Source organism: Pseudopipra pipra, chromosome 13 (genome assembly GCF_036250125.1).
Source record: "Pseudopipra pipra isolate bDixPip1 chromosome 13, bDixPip1.hap1, whole genome shotgun sequence".
NCBI classification, from domain to species: Eukaryota; Metazoa; Chordata; class Aves; order Passeriformes; family Pipridae; genus Pseudopipra; species Pseudopipra pipra.
In genome coordinates, this window is record NC_087561.1 from 15,301,245 (window position 1) to 15,311,687 (window position 10,443).

General features: G+C 38.0%; 1 long non-coding RNA gene across 1 annotated transcript; it reads left to right on the forward strand.

The window, feature by feature from the left end:
- The first annotated feature begins 1,294 nt into the window (after nucleotides 1-1,294).
- LOC135421200 (uncharacterized) lies at nucleotides 1,295-5,033 on the forward strand. Its single transcript, XR_010433899.1, has 4 exons — nucleotides 1,295-1,403; nucleotides 3,140-3,345; nucleotides 3,442-3,746; nucleotides 4,100-5,033. It is a non-coding gene; the product is annotated as an uncharacterized LOC135421200 (long non-coding RNA).
- Nucleotides 5,034-10,443: the final 5,410 nt, after the last annotated feature.

The following is a 10,443-nucleotide window of genomic DNA, read 5'->3' on the forward strand; positions in this document are numbered from 1 at the left end:
ATCTGACCCTCACAGCATTGCTAAGCAATGTCTGATCTGCTCTGAAGGCATAGATGTAGGTACAGGTACATGAGAACACTCATATATATTAAAGAGATTATTTTGGGGCTTCTATGATGCATATGATTGGCCTTTTGGCTGGAACAGATGCACCAAGAGTCTGTATGTGTATCAATGCTGCATTAATGAGCCTTTAAACTCAGGCTTTGGAGACATGGAAATAAGAAGCTACAGATTATTATCATTATAATGAAGGGAGGAAAAGCAAAAATAGCTGTGTGCCAAAAGAATTCATGTGCTGGAACGTTTGTTTTTCCAGAACAGCACTGTTCCATCTTCTGTCTTTCCAGTATTTGTCTATGACTGATGGTGGGACTCAAAAGTCCTCCATCAGTTCCGGTGGAAAAGTCCCAGACACAATAAAAATAGCTGAATTTTACTGATCTTCACCCTTGAATGGCTCCTGTCCACTTCTTTTCTCATGTTTGCATTCTGTGCATGAATGAAATGCCTTAGCAGAGCCAAGAGGTTTCTATGAGGATGAGCAAAGAATTCATTTTTCTGCACATTTTGTTCCTGTCTTCTCACATTCTCTCTGCATTAAACACATCTTCAGAAAATTTTGCTCATATTAGAACAACTTTTGTCTCTCAGAGCAACAAGACCTGTATTTAATTTGTCAGTGAAACAGCTAAAAAATAGACTATTCAACTATTTAGGCTTTATTTCTTTCTTGTTCACCTTTGTGTTGTTGAAAACGTGAGATTGTAAAACTGTCTTATTTCAGACATAAGCTCTGCATTAGCCAAAGGGAGATAGAGACTTTGAAAAGTAAGTAAAAATAGCAAATTAACCACCTGAAAAGTAGAATGGGGCAAACATCTAAAGGAAGGAGAAAGATCAAAGCTTGGAATAGAGACTAGAGAAATTCAAGCAGCTTCCTTTGAATGGAGCCCAAAGGATGATACAACCTAGAGCACCCTAACCTAAGTCCTCGTTACCAACACTTCCCAAAAAAATTAGCAGTAACTGGAATCTGATTGGTAGGGCAAGATTTTGTTTGCTGGCAGCTTGTGATACATGGAATAAATTGTATTTTTTGACCCCCATCTTGTGATTTTACAACTTATTTTCAGCTTTTGCACCAAAACAATCAGTAGGCTTTGTTAATCTTCCTAGGTTTTATTGTTTGCTTTTGTAATTATTCATTAATACACTGGGGTTTCTAAAATTATTGCAAGAAACCCAATATTTATATACATTATCACCTTGGTATATGTGTGTATCTGTTTATCTTCTGCCTTTCATGTTTCAAGGACCTGTAAGTGGGATTGAAATCTGACTTCTGGTCCTGCTCAGTGTACACAGAGCTTGGAATGCTATCAGGAAACTCCAAGGGAAAGGTTAGCAACTATGTACAACTTGTGATTTTTAGAGGTCTAACGATATAAAATCTGAATGTCTTCTCGTAAGGAAAAATTCAAGAATCTCTTTCATTGCACTGAGATTCATCCCATCAACTTTCCAGTTCTGTTTCAAATCAAGGGCCAAGGGAAAACCTTCCATATGTCCTGAAAGAAGTAATATAATCAGCTCAGTGGTATTCTTTCTTTCTTCATTGCTGGAATCAGATCAACTCAGATTTTTCCAAAAACATGGCAGAGATTTGTGAAAGCTAATTCCAGCTGCAATAATTAAAATTTAACCATTACAAGGAATCCAAAACAAGCTACACCAGTGACTGTACATCCCCAGCCATAGCAGTCTGTGGAGTCCATTTGTAACACTTGACAAAATCAATACATTTAAAGAGAAGGAAAGCAGAAGTTATAAATGTAGAATTCCAGTGAAATAGTTCCATGCATAATTGCTACCCTATAAATGAACAATAGCAGCTCATATTCTACCTTTTTTAGTACAAGTCAGTGTCAGAAGTTGTGTTCTCTGGGCTCGCAAAGATGGAAATTGGATCTAAATTATGAATGTTTTCTACTGACCTATATGGTGAATGATAAAGAATTGTAGAAGTCTCATGCAACTGTCTGCTCTGCATATATATTTAAAGAGAACTGTATGAATATTCAAAAATTATTGTTTCTCCCATTTCAAAGAATAAAAGAAATAGAGCTGTTCTGCTGTGTCTACATAAAGCATTTCTCCCAAGGTCAGAGGGAGAGGTCAGAGCCAAAATAAGTCACTCCTGAGAGTGATTTGCCACGTGATCTTTTCTGTGTTTTGAAAGGTCAGAGTCTATGTGGGACAAATTTAATAAACAGATCCCCGAAGTATTCTGTTCAATTTCCAAGGAAACATTCCAGAATGTGAGAATTGGGATTTTGTTACACTGAAATGCCAATTGTTTTGTGATGTTTTGTCTTATAATTCTGAAGGTGGCTCAGCTCCTGCTGAACCAATGATTGTTATGTGCCTTCTCAAAAAAAAAAAAAACAAAAACACATTATCTAAAATGTCTGAAAACTGATATTAAGAATTGTTAAAAGTGGTAGTTTGGATCTGCTTTCTGGTTTTCTCTATTGAGCTTGACAAAAGAGGGAATGGTACCAATAAGGAGCATCACATTATTAACCACCTGCTGCACAATCAGCAGCTCAAAGTACTCTGCACCTTTTGAGAAACATTGGATGGACATGCAGAGAATGGCCTGATGAAAGCTGAGAATGTCAGGTCCTTCCTGGGTCATTTTGCTTTCAAAGTAAGAATCTTAAAGAAAAAAGAACTGAAGTATAATAAAGCCAGTGTACTCAGAAATATCCATTAAAGTTTTTCATTTTAAGAATTGCTTTAAATAACTCTTAATGATATTTATATTTATAATATTATTTATATAGTTGTATAAGTTCTCTTAAAAAAGATGATTTTTCGTCCTTATATATTTATTCCCAAAAGTGATCTTACACAATAATATAACCAAATATAATTAAATATAAAATTAAGAGATGGCAGTGAATCATGTTGAAAACAAAAGAGAACTCACAGTTATTACAGCAAACACTGGTTACATGTACACACAATCCTGCTGACTCTGTGGGCACAAGCAGGACTGTAACTGTGAATGTAGGTTGTTGGTGACAGGACATCACTGGCTACTCTGATTACTGGAGCACATTTCTTTTTTCAGTAAATGGCAGCACAATGAAGATGCTGGAGCTCTGTGTACAAACCTCAGACTCAGAGTGTTGATATAATCATTATTTCATTCTTGCTGACTCCAATATTGATCACGTCACTCATTTCACTGCAGTGGGTTGTGATTTAAGCTGGTAAATGTAATATCAGCCCCCAGGATGATTACAGCTGAGCACCCTTTGTTTTCTATGAAATACAGTAAGTTTTTCTATTACATTTGCCTCTGCCATTCCCAACATGGCTCACCACTGGTCTTGCCTCTCTGTTTATCACAAACTGTTTTTTACCCTACAGGTATTTGTGGGCATTTATCACATGGGCCACGGTGTGTACAAATCTGCTGTGGCAACAAGAATAAAGGAAAAGAAGATAATTGACATGGTGCCTCCTGTCCATGTCTGATTAAGTGTGTTCTAACAGGGGGCCATCCAGCCCATGCCTCCCCAGCTATCTGTGCAGTATCTAGTACAGATCCTTGGGGGGTGGAAAAATCGGAACAGAGCAAATATAGCCTCGGAGAGGGAGCAGTTGGAGCCTGCAGACAATGTGGAGCTTCACTTTAGAGGAGCGAGGCTTGGACTTGGGACTGAAACCAAAAGGTAACAACTGAAATTATTTTAGTGTTGTTCTTTCAGCAGAAACTTCCCAGAGGCCCCAAACACTTTTTATTCCTTCCCCTGTGCCAGAAGCACCAATTCATTCCCGCACAGGATTCAAATTCTGCAGCTGTTCCCTCAATAACTTCCACAATGCAGTTAGTTATTGCTAATACAAAAAATCTATTGCACACTATAAAGTGGAAATATAATACAATATATTTAGTGGCTGGGTACCTCTATGAGGACTTAAGGAAGCCTTACAGGAACTGTGAAGGATTTGTATGGCAAATTTAAAATTTCCTGATGGCAAAGCATCAAAATAATGTTTTATGACATCTGCTTCTTCTTTACAGAGGGAGCAAGAGTTGATGGAGGAAGGGAAATGAGAGGTATGTTGTAGACCCAGTTTGTACCTGGAAACTCTGATCACTGAGCTCTGCACTGCCCAGGATGGGAAGATGCTGCTGCAGACTCACCTGGGATCCTCCTTGGCTCCTACAGCATAAACATCAGCTAATCTGAATATTGAAATGGAAAACATGGAAGATGTGCAGTATCAGTGTTTTCTTCTAGTTAGCTTCAATATTTCCTTTAACTGCTTCCAAAATGCTACTTCACCGGGAACTTTAGTAGACAATATCAGCTCTGTGTATGATAAAGTGTGAAAGGTTCTCTTTCTTTACCTATAAAATTCTTAATGGTAGACAAATAGAAACTTTTTATTGAGAAACCTTAAGTATTACTTTCCATTTCTGTTATTTATAGTGAGATTCTTAATTCTCATTGAACTCTGGATTATGTTATTTTCCTTGATGTAACACAAAGCAAAACTTCATCTGATAGAAGATGAAATAAAAAAACTAGATCTGCACCTACAAGTTATGATCCTAATTATTGCAACAATTCAGGAACTCACCTGATATACCAGGTACTACCATTTATTTTTTATTTGTTATATTGATGTCAATTTAAAAAGCAAAACTAAGAATTTGTTTGTTGGGTTTTTTTTTTAAATATATTGACTTGTAGCTATTGTGCATCTTGTGTTGTCACATTTGGTTTTTAAAAACTAGCATTTTGATATAAAATCACAAATTAATCACCATTGGTTCTGTTACAGTCAAAATGTAGCTTGTCTTCATTTATTAATTGAATATGGGCTGTATTTAGTGGTGTCATGGTTTAACCCCAGCAGCTGCTCACTCGTGACCCCATCTACATGTTCCATGAGTTCCTTAATGTCCTGGGCCCATCAGGCTATAAAAAACCAGCAGGAGTGGAAAAAAAAAGTTTTGAATCCAGAATCTTGATGTATTTGACAGTTTTATGCTTGTTGTCAACCTCTTTTTTGTTCTTTAATGAGTCCATATATTGTCATATATTCTTCATCTTCCCGTAAGGGAAAACCAAAAGCAATTATAACTTAATAACCTTCTCTATGCTAAGGATGTGTGGTGACAGATAATGAAGTCCAATATACCCATCTGATTACAAGTTGCTCTTTAGATGTGGGACAAATAACTACAAGATGGCAATGTCAGAGCAAGGAACACTTACACAATGAAATATTAATGAAAATACATTGCACTTATGTCTCAATGACATCTAAATGGGAATCAGTTATCAGATCTTGAGTGTTTGCAACAAATTTCTACTCTGTAAAAAAATAAAATATAATCCAATGAACTTTAAAAATGTCAGCCAGCAGGGCTTTCAGATACATAATTTACTAGTTTGTCGGCTTCCTATAAATGGATAATAATAAACTCCTAGCTAAAAGCAAGCTCATAAATGCCGAATCAAATATGTGAAGAACACCATCTGATGAAAGATGTGGGGCTGCATGGTGGTAATTTTCTTCTAAGGAGAAAACGTGGTCTTGGTGTTAAAAATGTGACTGGAAATCTTGACATTCTGCTGGTGCAGAGCAAGGTTTTCACAGGGAAGGATATGTGCCACTTAGTTTCTATATTCCTACAGCAATGCAGGAGCGACACTGCTGGAATTGCAGCTTAAATTCGATGGACTTCCACGTGCAATATATTTTCATATAGTTAGACTCACCCCTTTGATACAATCTCATACTTATTTATTTAAACACATGAAAAATAGACTGTTATATTAATCAGAGAGCAGAATGAAGTAATTTCTCATAGGGAAGTTTTCATCTTAATCAAAAATTGACCTATGTGTTATATTTTAAAAAGGCATATATTATTGAATGGTATTAATAGAACCTTTAATGTTAAAATATTTGATACCAGCCAAAATTAGATTCTATTTTAAGCCAGTACTCCAGGTTGAATGACGATAAAAGCCTCTCATTTCTTGGTTTGATTTTAATAGCAGGCAGAGTGGAGTTGAAAGGCTCTGTTCTGCTGATCAGTGCTCTTCATGCTACCTGACACTTTGGTCTCATCTTTGTGGAACACCATCTCCCTTGCTGGGTACATTATATTAAATCAGTAGGTGTGAGTTGACCTGGGCAGACCAGTGAATGGAAAAAAAAAAACTTAGAAGTGTCTCAGGTCATGAAGGCTGTTAAATCTTTCATTTGGATAAATTTGTCTGAGGCTATAAAACACCATTACATGGTGTCCTGCCATAGTGGATTAGGGTTGCACGCTGGAGCTGCCACACAACTAATGTCCTTCACAGACTGAGGGTTGAGAGCACCCACTCGAGCTCTGAACAACTCCTTTGGAAGGAATCCTAGATTTTTAATGGACAGATTTACAACCTGATCTCCTCTGGACAGGGTTTCAGTGCATGGCTTAGGAATGGGTACTCAGAGCCACACTGTGGGACGTTTCTGTAAAGTGTGAATTTAGTTGGAAGAGATTTAGGAATTCTTTCCTCAGATGTTTATGTTGCATCATAACAAGAAAAATAAAAAATACGAAGTGTTTGGAACAGAAGCATTGAAGTAAATTGCATTTGTGTAGAATAAATCAAGAAACTGTAAAACTAACTGACAATTAGATCAATTTTTGCAGGTTTATATTTAAGAAAAATAAGTCTTAAAGCTTAGACATTTAGTCTTCTGTTAAAAAAGGACCTGTTTTCATTAAGCACTGTTATAAGAATTATTTAATTGGATTTCTTTTCTGTTCATATTAAAATCTATGTCATAAGCATGAGCTAGAGCATTGTGGAATATTAATGTGGGATATATGCTTATTCACACTACCTAGTTTCATGGTAGGCCTTATATCCAAAAAAATAATTTTTGAGTTAATCTTCTCCCACTGTAGGAAAATATTCTTGGAATAGGCATTAAAACCTTCCAACTTACCTATCCTAGCTTTTTATTTTTTAATTATTCCAGTATCTAGCAGTGTGCTAGATAGCTTACCTATTGATTTACACCTAGGTGACCCTGGGTTGGACAAGCTGACCTCCACAAGTCCCTTCCAACCTCAAAATTTACATGAGTCTGTGACATCCACTCTCCATCTGCAATGCTGGGTCATGTGGTACGGAGTGATCTATGTGAAAGCCATGCAGGATAAAGCTGTCCTGAGGATTGTTTCCAAGATGAGTTGTATTTTTGGAGACGAGCTCCCTACCCTGACCACAGCATCCAGTGCTTTCTGATGCTGAGCTACATGGTACCATTATCATACTTCAAGATAAATTCCTTAACTGCCTATTTTGCTTTGTGAAATGATGAATTGTCTAGTATATCCTTCTAATGTGGTATAAGTAAGTTTTCAGAAGGCACCTAGATCTGCTTTTCTCCCGTGGTTCATTTATTTCTGAGTGGAAAGCAAAAGAAAGGTGTTTTTGTAGGCATCATTAGGCAACTCATCCTGTTCCCCACCAAGATCCCCACAGTTTACCCACAGCTTTATTGATTCCTCTGAACTGTCTCATACACTGTACACAGCCAGTCAATAGGGTGATGATGACAATCAATAGGAAGTATAATAAAATAATAAACTTGACTGAGAACAGCAGCGATACAGTTAGACCTTAGAATTTGACCTGTGAACTACATTTACATTGGGCAGGCCCTTTCTTTATTAAAGCTTAACTCCAGGGGGTTTGGGACTGGGTTTATATTGTCACTAAGAAGCAGCAAGGCATACAATCAATCTTGTGTAAAACATGTTAGTGGAATGATGTTGTGAAAATAGCTATTCCTAGGATTTGCATGCTGCAGTTCTTGTGCTGAGCTCTAACCAATGGCTCTAAAATCTGAACATTTCAATTCCGTTAAAGAATTATCTGTGTGCAAGATGTTCTAAGTGATAATATACACAACAACACATCTAGAAATGTATTTGGTCTTTGCTCTTGTATAATGTAAATTAGTTCAGTTAGTCTTTGACAAATGACTCGCTAAAAATAATTATTGCAGGTGGACACACGACTAAAAGTGAACCAAAATCTGCATCTCTTTTTCATGCACTATAAAGCCCTATAAAACACAGCTTACATTAGATATAGTAATAACTCTCTCTATAGTAGTATTTAGGTATTTAGAATCAATAAAATCATAGAATGGCCTGGGTCATAAAGAATCTGAAAGATCATCTGATTCCACTCCCTACCATGGACAGGGACACTTTTTACTATCCCAGGTTGCTTCAAGCCCTGTCCAACCTGGCCTTGGACACTTCCAGGGATGGGGCAGCCAAGGCTTCTCTGGGCAACCTGTGCCAGAGCCTGCCCACTCTTTAAAATGGTGGGCTTTAAAGAATTTCTTAAAGGCTGTAAAGAATTTCTTCTAATATCTAGTCTAAACCTACTCTCTTTCAGTTTGAAGTAATTTGCCTACCAATATTTCAGATATTTGAATATAATTTATGTATTTAAAAGTACTGTACAGCCTCCCAGGGAAGGACTGCTGTGTGTTGCAAAGGTGCACAGAATGTGACAGCAACTGCTTCCAGTTGGCTTCCACAGAGGGGACGAGAGAGGAGAAGCCAGAGCTGTTGTTTTAAGGAGTAACACATTCAGTATTATGTTTTCTTCTGTTACTGTGTTGTATCCTTCCTTTTCCTTCCTCTGGCCTTCTGCTCTCTGAACTTCAGCCCACGGGAACACTTCCCAGCTCCTGACTGAAGGTTTCAGCTGCATCCCAGCACTGCCCAGGGAGGAGACCCAAGTCTGGGCCAAATTTCAGACCTGAACACACTGTTGCTTTTCTGGCACGATGCCCAGGCTTATGGGCTCCAAGGAACGGGGAGTGGCTGCAGCCACCCCCAGGTGATTGGGATTCTGGATCAGAGGGTGTGCCCAGGAGCCTGTTGCCTCTTTAAAAATGCAGTTGAGGTGTAGGAGCAGGTGCTTTCAGTGCTGCTCCAGCCGTGGGGACCTGCACCAGCTTCTGAAGGTCAGGGAGCAGCGTGCAAAGGTCAGTGAATCCATTATGTTTCCATGGATTAAATAGCTTTTCCTCACATATATATGAATCTATAGCGAATTCCCCTGCAGCCTTAGATGCCAGTAATTATTGACTATGGTGTGGTACAGCTGTGGTTTTACTGCATCATTAGAGCAACTTCCACTCTGGTGCATCCAGAGATGTCTCCAGTCATGTCCCAAGGTACCTGTGCTGGAAGATACATTGTGTGATTTCTTGTTTTCTTAGAGGGAAAATGTTTTGTGCATCTTTAATATTTTCATTCTCATGTTAGTTCCAGACACATTAACATTTGGTGTTTAGGGTTTTTTCTTTTTTGTGGGTGGAGAGCAGAGGGTGTTAATGTAGCTCATCATCCATGCAAAATTCTCCTCTCCAGCAGCCTGTGGGTTCCTCAGTCCCTGCAGTGTGGGTGTATCTGTACATATGTATAAACACCTATGCACACAGCAGGAATCACTGCTCTCATCACTGGAATGCAGCTCTTAGATGAGATGTGGTGGCTCCCAGGGAGTGGACAGAAATATTGGATGAGTGGAGAGGGGAATTAAAAAGAGAACACAAGCCCTGAGCAGAAGGTTTTAGTTGGGATATGCAGCAATGACCTGTATTGGCTTTGCCTGAAATACATGAGCTCCATATACCACTGCTGGCAGCAATGGCAGTGAATATTTAACACAAGTCAACTTTTACACTTCCATGTTTCATATTCAATATATCTTTCTAAGTGTGTTATTCATCGTGCCCAAAGTGATATAAACAAATCCTGCTCTGCAGGCTGCTGTTTACTCTCCAAGTGGCATTTTAAGAGCAAACCTTCCTTCCATGACATAACACAGTGACAAATTACAGCTAATACTTCTACATCCAAGAGGAAGGGAACACAGCAGTGCTAAGGATTTATACAGTAGAGAGCTGTATAGCATATGTAACCGCCTGGCATTTTTAGTGCCCTGCCTTGATTATGAGACAGCTTTGGTAATTCATAACCCACCTGCTTTGTCCTTGACTATTTAAAGGTTTGATTATTTTTTTTCTTGTTTGTTGTATTTCTTTTGTAAACCCAAGGAAACCAAAAAAGATATGTTTGTAATACATCATAAGACATCTTTATGCAGTCTCAAAGAACATACTTAGGTAAGGGGGGGGAGGAAGTGGAAAATATGAATGGGGAGAAAGACAATAAAAGATATTTAATAATAATCAGATATGTTTCTTCAAAAACTTTCAAAGGTCTATATGTTAACATAAAACCTTTCATTCATTTGACAATTTTTGTGTTCCTCTGAGACTGCCTTTCCAAGGCATTGAATTGTGCTAATTTAA